Raw genomic sequence first — 15,359 nt, 5'->3', positions numbered from 1 at the left:
GCGAGGGAGGCAGGCAGAGCGCGCGAGGGAGGCAGAGCGCGCGATGTTGGGTGAGCGTGAAGGAGGGAGAGCGCGCGAGGGAGGGAGAGCGCGCGAGGGAGGGAGAGCGCGCGAGGGAGGGAGAGCGCGCAAGGGAGGCAAGAGCGCGGAGGGGAGCCGAGAGCGCGTGACGGAGGGGAGAGCGCGTAACGGAGGGAGAGCGAGTGAGGAGGCAGAGCACGCGAGGGATGGAGAGCCTGTGAGGGAGGCAGAGCGCGCGAGGGAGGGAGAGCGCGCGAGGGAGGGAGAGCGCGCGAGGGAGGGCAGAGCGCGCGAGAGAGGAGAGCACGCGCGGAGGGAGAGCGCGCGAGGGAGGGAGAGCGCGCGAGGGAGGGAGAGCGCGCGAGGGAGGGAGAGCGCGCGAGGGAGGGAGAGCGCGCGAGGGAGGGAGAGCGCGCGAGGGAGGGAGGCAGAGCGCGCGAGAGAGGGCAGAGCACGCGACGGAGGGAGAGCACGCGACGGAGGGAGAGCGCGCGAGGGAGGGAGATGCGCGCGAGGGCGGGAGGGGAGAGCGCGCGAGGAGGCAGAGCGCGCGAGGGAGGCAGAGCGCGCGAGGGAGGCAGAGCGCGCGAGGGAGGCAGAGCGCGCGAGGGAGGCAGAGCGCGCGAGGGAGGCAGAGCGCGCGAGGAGGCAGAGGCGCGCGAGGGAGGCAGAGCGCGCGAGGGAGGCAGAGCGCGCGAGGGAGGCAGAGCGCGCGAGGGAGGCAGAGCGCGCGAGGGAGGCAGAGCGCGCGAGGGAGGCAGAGCGCGCGAGGAGGCAGAGCGCGCGAGGGAGGCAGAGAGAGCGAGGGAGGCAGAGCGCGCGAGGGAGGGAAAGCGCGCGAGGGAGGCAGAGCGCGCGAGGGAGGCAGAGGCGCGCGAGGGAGGAGAGCGCGCGAGGGAGGAGAGCGCGCGAGGGAGGGAGAGCGCGCGAGGGAGGGAGAGCGCGCGAGGGAGGGAGAGCGCGCGAGGGAGGGAGAGCGCGCGAGGGAGGGAGAGCGCGCGAGGGAGGGAGAGCGCGCGAGGGAGGCAGAGCGCGAGGGAGGCAGAGCGCGAGGGAGGGAGAGAAAGCGCGCGAGGGAGAGAAAGCGCGCGAGGGAGAGAAAGCGCGCGAGGGAGAGAAAGCGCGCGAGGAAGGGAAAGCGCGCGAGGAAGGGAAAGCGCGAAAGGGAGGGAAAGCGCGCGAGGGAGGGAGAGCGCGCGAGGGAGGGAAAGCGCGCGAGGAGGGAGAGCGCGCGAGGGAGGGAAGCGCGCGAGGGAGGGAGAGCGCGCGAGGGAGGGAAAGCGCGCGAGGGAGGGAAAGCGCGCGAGGGAGGGAGAGCGCGCGAGGGAGGGAAAGCGCGCGAGGGAGGGAAAGCGCGCGAGGGAGGGAGAGCGCGCGAGGGAGCGAGAGCGCGCGAGGGAGCGAGAGCGCGCGAGGGAGGGAGAGCGCGCGAGGGAGGGAGAGCGCGCGAGGGAGGGAAAGCGCGCGAGGGAGGGAAAGCGCGCCGAGGGAGGGAGAGCGCGCGAGGGAGCGAGAGCGCGCGAGGGAGGGAGAGCGCGCGAGGGAGGGAGAGCGCGCGAGGGAGGGAAAGCGCGCGAGGGAGGGAAAGCGCGCGAGGGAGGGAAAGCGCGCGAGGGAGGGAAAGCGCGCGAGGGAGGCAGAGCGCGAGGCAGGCAGAGCGCGCGAGGGAGGGAGAGCGCGAGGGAGGCCAGAGCGCCGAGGAAGGGAAAGCGCGCGAGGGAGGGAGAAGTGCGCGAGGGAGGGAGAGCACGCGAGGGAGAGCGCGCGAGGGAGGTAGAGCGCGCGAGGGAGGTAGAGCGCGCGAGGGAGGGAAAGCGCGCGAGGGAGGGAAAGCGCGAGGGAGGGAGAGCGCGCGAGGGGAGGGAGAGCGCGCGAGGGAGGGAGAGCGCGCGAGGGAGGGAGAGCGCGAGGGAGGGAGAGCGCGAGGGAGGGAGAGCCTGTGAGGGAGGCAGAGCGTGCGAGGGAGGGAAAGCGCGCGAGGGAGAGAGCGCGCGAGGGAGGGAGAGCGCGCGAGGGAGGGAGAGCGCGCGAGGGAGGTAGAGCGCGCGAGGGAGGGAGAGCGCGCGAGGGAGGGAGAGCGCGCGAGGGAGGGAGAGCGCGCGAGGGAGGGAGAGCGCGCGAGGGAGGGAGAGCGCGCGAGGGAGGGAGAGCGCGCGAGGGAGGGAGAGCGCGCGAGGAGGGAGAGCGCGCGAGGGAGGGAGAGCGCGCGAGGGAGGGAGAGCCTGTGAGGGAGGGAGAGCGCGCGAGGGAGGCAGAGCGCGCGAGGGAGACAGAGCGCGTGACGGAGGGAGAGCGCGCGACGGAGGGAGAGCGCGCGACGGAGGGAGAGCGCGCGACGGAGGGAGAGCGCGCGACGGAGGGAGAGCGCGCGACGGAGGGAGAGCGCGCGACGGAGGGAGAGCGCGCGACGGAGGGGAGAGCGCGCGACGGAGGGAGAGCGCGCGACGGAGGGAGTGCGCGCGACGGAGGGATAGCGCGTGAGGGAGGCAGTGCACGCAAGGGAGGGAGAGCGCGTGACGGAGGGAGAACGCGCGAGGGAGGCAGAGCGCGCGAGGGAGGGGAGAGCGCGCGAGGGAGGGAGAGCCTGTGAGGGAGGCAGAGCGCGCGAGGGAGGCAGAGCGCGCGAGGGAGGCAGAGCGCGCGAGGGAGGCAGAGAGCGCGCGAGGGAGGCAGAGAGAGCGAGGGAGGCAGAGCGCGCGAGGGAGGCAGAGCATGCGAGGGAGGGAAAGCGCGCGAGGGAGGCAGAGCGCGCGAGGGAGGGAGAGCGCGCGAGGGAGGGAGAAGCGCGCGAGGGAGGGAGAGCGCGCGAGGAGGGAGAGCGAGCGAGGGAGGGAGAGTGCGTGACGGAGGGGAGAGCGCGAGGGAGAGAGTGCGCGAGGGAGGGAGAGCGCGAGGGAGGGAGAGCGCGAGGGAGGCAGAGCGCGCGAGGAAGGCAAAGCGCGCGAGGAAGGCAGAGCGCGAGGGAGGGAGAGCGCGAGGAGGGAGAGCGCGAGGGAGGGAGAGCGCGAGGAGGGAGAGCGCGAGGGAGGGAGAGCGCGAGGGAGGGAGAGCGCGAGGGAGGGAGAGCGCGAGGGAGGGAGAGCGCGAGGGAGGGAGAGCGCGAGGGAGGGAGAGCGCGAGGGAGGAGAGCGCGCGAGGGAGGCAGAGCGCGAGGGAGGCAGAGCGCGAGACAGGGAGAGCGCGCGAGGGAGAGAAAGCGCGCGAGGAAGGGGAAAGCGCGCGAGGAAGGGAATAGCGCGAGAAGGGAGGGCAGAGCGCGCGAGGGAGGGAGAGCGCGCGAGGGAGGGAGAGCGCGCCAGGGAGGGAAAGCGCGCGAGGGAGGGAAAGCGCGCGAGGGAGGGAGAGCGCCGCGAGGGAGGGAGAGCGCGAGGGAGGCAGAGCGCGCGAGGGAGGGAAAGCGCGCGAGGGAGAGAGCGCGCGAGGGAGGGAAAGCGCGCGAGGGAGAGAGCGCGCGCGAGGGAGAGAGAGCGCGCGAGGGAGGGAGAGCGCGCGAGGGAGGGAGAGCGCGCGAGGGAGGGAGAGCGCGCGAGGGAGGGAGAGCGCGCGAGGGAGGGAGAGCGCGCGAGGGAGGGAGAGCGCGCGAGGGAGGGAGAGCGCGCGAGGAGGGAGAGCGCGCGAGGGAGGGAGAGCCTGTGAGGGAGGGAGAGCGCGCGAGGGAGACAGAGCACGTGACGGAGGGAGAGCGCGCGACGGAGGGAGAGCGTGCGACGGGAGGGAGAGCGCGCGAGGGAGGCAGAGCACGCGAGGGAAGGAGAGCGCGTGACGGAGGGAGAACGCGCGAGGGAGGCAGAGCGCGCGAGGGAGGGAGAGCGCGCGAGGGAGGGAGAGCCTGTGAGGGAGGCAGAGCGCGCGAGGGAGGCAGAGCCCGCGAGGGAGGCAGAGCGCGCGAGGGAGGGAGAGCGCGCGAGGGAGGGAGAGCGCGCGAGGGAGGGAGAGCGCGCGAGGGAGGGAGAGCGCGCGAGGGCGGCAGAGCGCTCGAGGGAGGGAAGCGCGCGAGGGAGGGAGAGCCCGCGAGGGAGGGAGAGCCCGCGAGGGAGGGAGAGCGCGCGAGGGAGGGAGAGCGCGCGAGGGAGGTAGAGCGCGCGAGGGAGGGAGAGCGCACGAGGGAGGGAGAGCTGTGAGGGAGGCAGAGCGCGCGAGGGAGGGAAAGCGCGCGAGGGAAAGCGCGCGAGGGAGAGAGCACGCGAGGGAGAGAGCGCGCGCGAGGGAGGGAGAGCGGGCGAGGGAGGGAGAGCGCGCGAGGGAGGGAGAGCGCGCGAGGGAGGTAGAGCGCGCGAGGGAGGTAGAGCGCGCGAGGGAGGGAGAGCGCGCGAGGGAGGGAGAGCGCGCGAGGGAGGGAGAGCCCGTGAGGGAGGGAGAGCGCGCGAGGGAGACAGAGCAAGTCACCGAGGGAGAGCGCGAGACGGAGGGAGAGCGCGCGACGGAGGGAGAGCCTGTGAGGGAGGGAGAGCGCGCGAGGGAGACAGAGCAAGTCACCGAGGGAGAGCGCGAGACGGAGGGAGAGCGCACGACGGAAGGAGAACGCGCGAGGGAGGCAGAGCGCGCGAGGGAGGCAGAGCGCGCGAGGGAGGCAGAGCGCGCGAGGGAGGCAGAGCGCGCGAGGGAGGCAGAGCGCGCGAGGGAGGGAGAGCGCGCGAGGGAGGGAGAGCCTGTGAGGGAGGCAGAGCGCGCGAGGGAGGCAGAGCGCGCGAGGGAGGCAGAGCGCGCGAGGGAGGCAGAGCACGCGAGGGATGGAGAGCCTGTGAGGGAGGCAGAGCGCGCGAGGGAGGCAGAGCACGCGACGGAGGGAGAGCGCGCGAGGGAGGCGGAGTGCGCGAGGGAGGCAGAGCGCGCGAGGGAGGCAGAGCGCGCGAGGGAGGCAGAGCGCGCGAGGGAGGGAGAGCGCGCGAGGGAGGGAGAGCGCGCGAGGGAGGGAGAGTGAAAGGGAGGGAGAGCGCGAGGGAGGGAGAGCGTGAGGGGGAGAGTGCGAGGGAGGGAGAGAGTGAGGGGGGAGAGAGCAAGGAAGGGAGAAAGCAAGGGAGGGAGAGGATGAGGGAGGGAGACAGCGTGAGGGAGGGAGCAAGGGAGGGAGAGCGAGGAAGAGAGGGAGAGCGATGGAGGGAGAGCGATGGAGGGAGAGCGATGGAGGGAGAGCGATGGAGGGAGAGCGATGGAGGGAGAGCGATGGAGGGAGAGCGATGGAGGGAGAGCGAGGGTGGGAGAGAGCGCGAGGGAGGGAGAGAGCGCGAGGGAGGGAGAGAGCGCGAGGGAGGGAGAGAGCGCGAGGGAGGGAGAAAGCGCGAGGGAGGGAGAAAGCGCGAGGGTGGGAGAGAGCGCGAGGGAGGGAGAGAGCGCGAGGGAGGGAGAGAGCGCGAGGGAGGGAGAGAGCGCGAGGGAGGGAGAGAGCGCGAGGGAGGGAGAGAGTGCGAGGGAGGGAGAGAGCGCGAGGGAGGGAGAGAGCGCGAGGGAGGGAGAGAGCGCGAGGGAGGGAGCGAGGGAGGGAGACAGCGTGAGGGAGGGAGGGAGAGCGAGGGAGGGAGACAGCGTGAGGGAGGGAGGGAGACCGAGGGAGGGAGAGAGAGCGAGGGAGGGAGGGAGACAGCGTGAGGGAGGGAGAGCGAGGGAGGGAGAGAGAGCGAGGGAGGGAAGGAGAGCGAGGGCGGGAAGGAGAGCGAGGGCGGGAAGGAGAGCGAGGGAGGGAGGTGACAGAGGTTCGAGAGGTGGGGCTGAATGAGTAATTATGAGTCATCGAGTTTACCGCACAGTAAGAGGTCTTTCTGCCCATTGCGCAGTTACCCTCACCTTCGGAGTGCGGGGTTGGGTCGAGGGAAGGAGAGAGTGCTGAATTTTTAATAACTGCCAGCCATCCACACAATGCTCTCAATCGGAGGGACACGAATACTCCCCCTGGCGATACAATGTGGGTGAGAGCCAGTACCTTTTGGATTCTCCCTGGTGTCAAACTCGAATAACTTGCTGGGATTGTCCGGGAAGGTGTACACATAGATGCGGTGACACAGTACGATAATAATCCTGGAATGTGAGAAGGAGAAAATAACTTTAAGGACAGAAAATGCTGCACCGCAGGAGGGACAGTACTGAGGGAGCGCCGCACTGTCGGAGGGTCAGTACTGAGGGAGCGCCGCACTGTCGGAGGGTCAGTGCTGAGGGAGCGCCGCACTGTTGGAGGGTCAGTACTGAGGGAGCGCCGCACTGTCAGAGGGTCAGTGCTGAGGGAGCGCCGCACTGTCAGAGGGTCAGTGCTGAGGGAGTGCCGCACTGTCAGAGGGACAGTTCTGAGGGAGCGCCGCACTGTCGGAGGGTCAGTGCTGAGGGAGCGCCGCACTGTCGGAGGGTCAGTGCTGAGGGAGCGCCGCACTGTCGGAGGGTCAGTGCTGAGGGAGCGCCGCACTGTCGGAGGGTCAGTGCCGAGGGAGCGCCGCACTGTCGGAGGGATAGTGCTGAGGGAATGCCGCACTGTCGGAGGGATACTGCTGAGGGAGCGCCGCACTGTCGGAGGGTCATTGCTGAGGGAGCGCCGCACTGTCGGAGGGTCAGTGCTGAGGCAGCGCCGCGCTGTCGGAGGGTCAGTGCCGAGGGAGCGCCGCACTGTTGGAGGGTCAGTGCTGAGGGAGCGCTGCGCTGTCGGAGGGTCAGTGCTGAGGGAGCGCTGTGCTGTCGGAGAGTCAGTGCTGAGGGAGCGCCGCACTGTCGGAGGGTCAGTGCTGAGGGAGCGTCGCACTGTCGGAGGGTCAGTGCTGAGGGAGCGCTGCGCTGTCGGAGGGTCAGTGCTGAGGGAGCGCTGTGCTGTCGGAGAGTCAGTGCTGAGGGAGCGCTGTGCTGTCGGAGGGTCAGTGCTGAGGGAGCGCCGCACTGTCGGAGGGTCAGTGCTGAGGGAGTGCCGCACTGTCGGAGGGTCAGTGCTGAGGGAGCGCCGTACTGTCGGAGAGTCAGTGCTGAGAGAGCGCCGCACTGTCGGTGGGTCAGTGCTGAGGGAGCGTCGCACTGTCGGAGGGTCAGTGCTGAGAGAGCGCCGCACTTTCGGAGGGTCAGTGCTGAGGGAGCGCCGCACTGTCGGAGGGTCAGTGCTGAGGGAGCGCCGCACTGTCGGAGGGTCAGTACTGAGGGAGTGCCGCACTGTCGGAGGGTCAGTGCTGAGAGAGCGCCGCACTGTCGGAGGGTTAGTGCTGAGGGAGCGCCGCACTGTCGGAGGGTCAGTACTGAGGGAGCGCCGCGCTGTCGGAGGGTCAGTGCTGAGGGAACGCCGCACTGTCGGAGGGTCAGTGCTGAGGGAGCACCGCACTGTCGGAGGGTCAGTACTGAGGGAGCGCCGCACTGTCGGAGGGTCAGTACTGAGGGAGCGCCGCGCTGTCGGAGGGTCAGTGCTGAGGGAACGTCGCACTGTCGGAGGGTCAGTGCTGAGGGAGCACCGCACTGTCGGAGGGTCAGTACTGAGGGAGTGCCGCACTGTCGGAGGGTCAGTGCTGAGGGAGCGCCGCACTGTCGGAGGGTCAGTGCTGAGGGAGCGCCGCACTGTCGGAGGGTCAGTGCTGAGGGAGCGCCGCACGGTCGGAGGATCAGTACTGAGGGAGCGCCGCACTGTCGGAGGGTCAGTGCTGAGGGAGCTCCGCACTGTCGGAGGGTCAGTGCTGAGGGAGCTCCGCACTGTCGGAGGGTCAGTGCTGAGGGAGCTCCGCGCTGTCGGAGGGTCAGTGCTGAGGGAGCGCCGCACTGTCGGAGGGTCAGTGCTGTGGGAGCGCCGCACTGTCGGAGGGTCAGTGCTGAGGGAGCGCCGCACTGTCGGAGGGTCAGTGCTGTGGGAGCGCCGCACTGTCGGAGGGTCAGTGCTGAGGGAGCGCCGCACTGTCCTTACTTGTCGTGACGCATCCGCACAGCGAGGACCTGCTTTGTGAAAGTGAAATCCAGAACAAGTTTCTCCTGAGAATCTTTCCCCTCTCGAGCATCATCCCAGACCAAAACTGTCAGAGAAAAAGAGAGCATGTTTGATGGGGACAGTGTAGAGGGAGCTTTACTCTGTATCTAACCCCGTGCTGTACCAGTCCTGGGAGTGTTTGATGGGGACAGTGTAGAGGGAGCTTTACTCTGTATCTAACCCCGTGCTGTACCTGTCCTGGGAGTGTTTGATGGGGACAGTGTAGAGGGAGCTTTACTCTGTATCTAACCCCGTGCTCTACCTGTCCTGGGTGTGTTTGATGGGGACAGTGTAGAGGGAGCTTTACTCTGTATCTAACTCCCTGCTGTACCTGTCCTGGGAGTGTTTGATGGGGACAGTGTAGAGGGAGCTTTACCCTGTATCTAACCCTGTGCTGTACCTGTCCTGGGAGTGTTTGATGGGGCAGTGTAGAGGGAACTTAACTCTGTATCTAACCCCGTGCTGTACCTGTCCTGGGAGTGTTTGATGGGGACAGTGTAGAGGGAGCTTTATTCTGTATCTAACCCCGTGCTGTACCTGTCCTGGGAGTGTTTGATGGGGACAGTGTAGAGGGAGCTTTATTCTGTATCTAACTCCGTGCTGTGCCTGTCCTGGGAGTGTTTCATGGGGACAGTGTAGAGGGAGCTTTACTCTGTATCTAACCCCGTGCTGTACCTGTCCTGGGAGTGTTTGATGGGGACAGTGTAGAGGGAGCTTTATTCTGTATCTAACCCCGTGCTGTACCTGTCCTGGGAGTGTTTGATGGGGACAGTGTAGAGGGAGCTTTACTCTGTATCTAACCCCGTGCTGTACCTGTCCTGGGAGTGTTTGATGGGGACAGTGTAGAGGGAGCTTTACTCTGTATCTAACGCCGTGCTGTACCTGTCCTGGGAGGGTTTGATGGGGACAGTGTAGAGGGAGCTTTACTCTGTATCTAACCCCGTGCTGTAACAGTCCTGGGAGTGTTTGATGGGGATAGTGTAGAGGGAGCTTTACTCTGTATCTAACCCCGTGCTGTACCTGTCCTGGGAGGGTTTGATGGGGACAGTGTAGAGGGAGCTTTACTCTGTATCTAACCCCGTGCTGTAACAGTCCTGGGAGTGTTTGATGGGGACAGTGTAGAGGGAGCTTTACTCTGTATCTAGCCCCATGCTGTACCTGTCCTGGGAGTGTTTGATGGGGACAGTGTAGAGGGAGCTTTACTCTGTATCTAACCCCGTGCTGTACCTGCCCTGGGAGTGTTTGATGGGGACAGTCTAGAGGGAGCTTTACTCTGTATCTAACTCCCTGCTGTACCTGTCCTGGGAGTGTTTGATAGGGACAGTGTAGAGGGAGCTTTACCCTGTATCTAACCCTGTGCTGTACCTGTCCTGGGAGTGTTTGATGGGGCAGTGTAGAGGGAACTTAACTCTGTATCTAACCCCGTGCTGTACCTGTCCTGGGAGTGTTTGATGGGGACAGTGTAGAGGGAGCTTTATTCTGTATCTAACCCCGTGCTGTACCTGTCCTGGGAGTGTTTGATGGGGACAGTGTAGAGGGAGCTTTATTCTGTATCTAACTCCGTGCTGTGCCTGTCCTGGGAGTGTTTCATGGGGACAGTGTAGAGGGAGCTTTACTCTGTATCTAACCCCGTGCTGTACCTGTCCTGGGAGTGTTTGATGGGGACAGTGTAGAGGGAGCTTTATTCTGTATCTAACCCCGTGCTGTACCTGTCCTGGGAGTGTTTGATGGGGACAGTGTAGAGGGAGCTTTACTCTGTATCTAACCCCGTGCTGTACCTGTCCTGGGAGTGTTTGATGGGGACAGTGTCGAGGGAGCTTTGCTCTGTATCTAACCCCGTGCTGTACCTGTCCTGGGAGAGTTTGATGGGGACAGTGTCGAGGGAGCTTTGCTCTGTATCTAACCCCGTGCTGTACCTGTCCTGGGAGTGTTTGATGAAGACAGTGCAGAGGGAGCTTTACTCTGTATCTCACCCCGTGCTGTACCTGTCCTGGGAGTGTTTGATGGGGACAGTGTAGAGGGAGCTTTACTCTGTATCTAACCCCGTGCTGTACCTGTCCTGGGAGTGTTTGATGGGGACAGTGTAGAGGGAGCTTTACTCTGTATCTAACCCCGTGCTGTACCTGTCCTGGGAGTGTTTGATGGGGACAGTGTAGAGGGAGCTTTACTCTGTATCTAACCCCGTGCTGTACCTGTCCTGGGAGTGTTTGATGGGGACAGTGTAGAGGGAGCTTTACTCTGTATCTCACCCCGTGCTGTACCTGTCCTGGGAGTGTTTCATGGGGACAGTGTAGAGGGAGCTTTACTCTGTATCTAACCCCGTGCTGTACCTGTCCTGGGAGTGTTTGATGGGGACAGTGTAGAGGGAGCTTTATTCTGTATCTAACCCCGTGCTGTACCTGTCCTGGGAGTGTTTGATGGGGACAGTGTAGAGGGAGCTTTACTCTGTATCTAACCCCGTGCTGTACCTGTCCTGGGAGGGTTTGATGGGGACAGTGTAGAGGGAGCTTTACTCTGTATCTAACCCCGTGCTGTACCTGTCCCGGGAGTGTTTGATGGGGACAGTGTAGAGGGAGCTTTACTCTGTATCTAACCCCGTGCTGTACCTGTCCTGGGAGTGTTTGATGGGGACAGTGTAGAGGGAGCTTTACTCTGTATCTAACGCCGTGCTGTACCTGTCCTGGGAGGGTTTGATGGGGACAGTGTAGAGGGAGCTTTACTCTGTATCTAACCCCGTGCTGTAACAGTCCTGGGAGTGTTTGATGGGGATAGTGTAGAGGGAGCTTTACTCTGTATCTAACCCCGTGCTGTACCTGTCCTGGGAGGGTTTGATGGGGACAGTGTAGAGGGAGCTTTACTCTGTATCTAACCCCGTGCTGTAACAGTCCTGGGAGTGTTTGATGGGGACAGTGTAGAGGGAGCTTTACTCTGTATCTAGCCCCATGCTGTACCTGTCCTGGGAGTGTTTGATGGGGACAGTGTAGAGGGAGCTTTACTCTGTATCTAACCCCGTGCTGTACCTGCCCTGGGAGTGTTTGATGGGGATAGTGTAGAGGGAGCTTTACTCTGTATCTAACCCCGTGCTGTACCTGCCCTGGGAGTGTTTGATGGGGACAGTGTAGAGGGAGCTTTACTCTGTATCTAACCCCGTGCTGTACCTGTCCTGGGAGGGTTTGATGGGGACAGTGTAGAGGGAGCTTTACTCTGTATCTAACCCCGTGCTGTACCTGTCCTGGGAGTGTTTGATGGGGACAGTGTAGAGGGAGCTTTACTCTGTATCTAACCCCGTGCTGTACCTGTCCTGGGAGTGTTTGATGGGGACAGTGTAGAGGGAGCTTTACTCTGTATCTAACCCCGTGCTGTACCTGTCCCGGGAGTGTTTGATGGGGACAGTGTAGAGGGAGCTTTACTCTGTATCTAACCCCGTGCTGTACCTGTCCTGGGAGTGTTTGATGGGGACAGTGTAGAGGGAGCTTTACTCTGTATCTAACGCCGTGCTGTACCTGTCCTGGGAGGGTTTGATGGGGACAGTGTAGAGGGAGCTTTACTCTGTATCTAACCCCGTGCTGTAACAGTCCTGGGAGTGTTTGATGGGGATAGTGTAGAGGGAGCTTTACTCTGTATCTAACCCCGTGCTGTACCTGTCCTGGGAGGGTTTGATGGGGACAGTGTAGAGGGAGCTTTACTCTGTATCTAACCCCGTGCTGTAACAGTCCTGGGAGTGTTTGATGGGGACAGTGTAGAGGGAGCTTTACTCTGTATCTAGCCCCATGCTGTACCTGTCCTGGGAGTGTTTGATGGGGACAGTGTAGAGGGAGCTTTACTCTGTATCTAACCCCGTGCTGTACCTGCCCTGGGAGTGTTTGATGGGGATAGTGTAGAGGGAGCTTTACTCTGTATCTAACCCCGTGCTGTACCTGCCCTGGGAGTGTTTGATGGGGACAGTGTAGAGGGAGCTTTACTCTGTATCTAACCCCGTGCTGTACCTGTCCTGGGAGGGTTTGATGGGGACAGTGTAGAGGGAGCTTTACTCTGTATCTAACCCCGTGCTGTAACAGTCCTGGGAGTGTTTGATGGGGACAGTGTAGAGGGAGCTTTACTCTGTATCTAGCCCCATGCTGTACCTGTCCTGGGAGTGTTTGATGGGGACAGTGTAGAGGGAGCTTTACTCTGTATCTAACCCCGTGCTGTACCTGCCCTGGGAGTGTTTGATGGGGATAGTGTAGAGGGAGCTTTACTCTGTATCTAACCCCGTGCTGTACCTGCCCTGGGAGTGTTTGATGGGGACAGTGTAGAGGGAGCTTTACTCTGTATCTAACCCCGTGCTGTACCTGTCCTGGGAGGGTTTGATGGGGACAGTGTAGAGGGAGCTTTACTCTGTATCTAACCCCGTGCTGTAACAGTCCTGGGAGTGTTTGATGGGGACAGTGTAGAGGGAGCTTTACTCTGTATCTAGCCCCATGCTGTACCTGTCCTGGGAGTGTTTGATGGGGACAGTGTAGAGGGAGCTTTACTCTGTATCTAACCCCGTGCTGTACCTGCCCTGGGAGTGTTTGATGGGGACAGTCTAGAGGGAGCTTTACTCTGTATCTAACTCCCTGCTGTACCTGTCCTGGGAGTGTTTGATGGGGACAGTGTAGAGGGAGCTTTACCCTGTATCTAACCCTGTGCTGTACCTGTCCTGGGAGTGTTTGATGGGGCAGTGTAGAGGGAACTTAACTCTGTATCTAACCCCGTGCTGTACCTGTCCTGGGAGTGTTTGATGGGGACAGTGTAGAGGGAGCTTTATTCTGTATCTAACCCCGTGCTGTACCTGTCCTGGGAGTGTTTGATGGGGACAGTGTAGAGGGAGCTTTATTCTGTATCTAACTCCGTGCTGTGCCTGTCCTGGGAGTGTTTCATGGGGACAGTGTAGAGGGAGCTTTACTCTGTATCTAACCCCGTGCTGTACCTGTCCTGGGAGTGTTTGATGGGGACAGTGTAGAGGGAGCTTTACTCTGTATCTAACGCCGTGCTGTACCTGTCCTGGGAGGGTTTGATGGGGACAGTGTAGAGGGAGCTTTACTCTGTATCTAACCCCGTGCTGTAACAGTCCTGGGAGTGTTTGATGGGGATAGTGTAGAGGGAGCTTTACTCTGTATCTAACCCCGTGCTGTACCTGTCCTGGGAGGGTTTGATGGGGACAGTGTAGAGGGAGCTTTACTCTGTATCTAACCCCGTGCTGTAACAGTCCTGGGAGTGTTTGATGGGGACAGTGTAGAGGGAGCTTTACTCTGTATCTAGCCCCATGCTGTACCTGTCCTGGGAGTGTTTGATGGGGACAGTGTAGAGGGAGCTTTACTCTGTATCTAACCCCGTGCTGTACCTGCCCTGGGAGTGTTTGATGGGGATAGTGTAGAGGGAGCTTTACTCTGTATCTAACCCCGTGCTGTACCTGCCCTGGGAGTGTTTGATGGGGACAGTGTAGAGGGAGCTTTACTCTGTATCTAACCCCGTGCTGTACCTGTCCTGGGAGGGTTTGATGGGGACAGTGTAGAGGGAGCTTTACTCTGTATCTAACCCCGTGCTGTACCTGTCCTGGGAGTGTTTGATGGGGACAGTGTAGAGGGAGCTTTACTCTGTATCTAACCCCGTGCTGTACCTGTCCTGGGAGTGTTTGATGGGGACAGTGTAGAGGGAGCTTTACTCTGTATCTAACCCCGTGCTGTACCTGTCCCGGGAGTGTTTGATGGGGACAGTGTAGAGGGAGCTTTACTCTGTATCTAACCCCGTGCTGTACCTGTCCTGGGAGTGTTTGATGGGGACAGTGTAGAGGGAGCTTTACTCTGTATCTAACGCCGTGCTGTACCTGTCCTGGGAGGGTTTGATGGGGACAGTGTAGAGGGAGCTTTACTCTGTATCTAACCCCGTGCTGTAACAGTCCTGGGAGTGTTTGATGGGGATAGTGTAGAGGGAGCTTTACTCTGTATCTAACCCCGTGCTGTACCTGTCCTGGGAGGGTTTGATGGGGACAGTGTAGAGGGAGCTTTACTCTGTATCTAACCCCGTGCTGTAACAGTCCTGGGAGTGTTTGATGGGGACAGTGTAGAGGGAGCTTTACTCTGTATCTAGCCCCATGCTGTACCTGTCCTGGGAGTGTTTGATGGGGACAGTGTAGAGGGAGCTTTACTCTGTATCTAACCCCGTGCTGTACCTGCCCTGGGAGTGTTTGATGGGGATAGTGTAGAGGGAGCTTTACTCTGTATCTAACCCCGTGCTGTACCTGCCCTGGGAGTGTTTGATGGGGACAGTGTAGAGGGAGCTTTACTCTGTATCTAACCCCGTGCTGTACCTGTCCTGGGAGGGTTTGATGGGGACAGTGTAGAGGGAGCTTTCCTCTGTATCTAACCCCGTGCTGTAACAGTCCTGGGAGTGTTTGATGGGGACAGTGTAGAGGGAGCTTTACTCTGTATCTAGCCCCATGCTGTACCTGTCCTGGGAGTGTTTGATGGGGACAGTGTAGAGGGAGCTTTACTCTGTATCTAACCCCGTGCTGTACCTGCCCTGGGAGTGTTTGATGGGGATAGTGTAGAGGGAGCTTTACTCTGTATCTAACCCCGTGCTGTACCTGCCCTGGGAGTGTTTGATGGGGACAGTGTAGAGGGAGCTTTACTCTGTATCTAACCCCGTGCTGTACCTGTCCTGGGAGGGTTTGATGGGGACAGTGTAGAGGGAGCTTTACTCTGTATCTAACCCCGTGCTGTAACAGTCCTGGGAGTGTTTGATGGGGACAGTGTAGAGGGAGCTTTACTCTGTATCTAGCCCCATGCTGTACCTGTCCTGGGAGTGTTTGATGGGGACAGTGTAGAGGGAGCTTTACTCTGTATCTAACCCCGTGCTGTACCTGCCCTGGGAGTGTTTGATGGGGACAGTCTAGAGGGAGCTTTACTCTGTATCTAACTCCCTGCTGTACCTGTCCTGGGAGTGTTTGATGGGGACAGTGTAGAGGGAGCTTTACCCTGTATCTAACCCTGTGCTGTACCTGTCCTGGGAGTGTTTGATGGGGCAGTGTAGAGGGAACTTAACTCTGTATCTAACCCCGTGCTGTACCTGTCCTGGGAGTGTTTGATGGGGACAGTGTAGAGGGAGCTTTATTCTGTATCTAACCCCGTGCTGTACCTGTCCTGGGAGTGTTTGATGGGGACAGTGTAGAGGGAGCTTTATTCTGTATCTAACTCCGTGCTGTGCCTGTCCTGGGAGTGTTTCATGGGGACAGTGTAGAGGGAGCTTTACTCTGTATCTAACCCCGTGCTGTACCTGTCCTGGGAGTGTTTGATGGGGACAGTGTAGAGGGAGCTTTATTCTGTATCTAACCCCGTGCTGTACCTGTCCTGGGAGTGTTTGATGGGGACAGTGTAGAGGGAGCTTTACTCTGTATCTAACCCCG

At 61.8% G+C, this 15,359-nt stretch overlaps 1 long non-coding RNA gene across 1 annotated transcript in view; it reads right to left on the bottom strand.

Moving 5' to 3' along the window:
* Positions 1-5,936: 5,936 nt before the first annotated feature.
* Positions 5,937-15,359, bottom strand: part of LOC140399481 (uncharacterized) — a 76,568-nt gene continuing 67,145 nt past the window's right edge. The window contains exons 3-4 of the long non-coding RNA XR_011937693.1: positions 7,874-7,979; positions 5,937-6,033 (exon numbers count right to left, since the gene is read on the bottom strand). This is a non-coding gene — a long non-coding RNA (uncharacterized lncRNA). The remainder of the gene's footprint in view (positions 6,034-7,873; positions 7,980-15,359) is intronic.

Source organism: Scyliorhinus torazame, chromosome 22 (genome assembly GCF_047496885.1).
Source record: "Scyliorhinus torazame isolate Kashiwa2021f chromosome 22, sScyTor2.1, whole genome shotgun sequence".
NCBI classification, from domain to species: domain Eukaryota; kingdom Metazoa; phylum Chordata; class Chondrichthyes; order Carcharhiniformes; family Scyliorhinidae; genus Scyliorhinus; species Scyliorhinus torazame.
The sequence above is the reverse complement of the archived record's forward strand: the minus strand, read 5'-3'. Positions and strand labels throughout refer to the sequence as shown.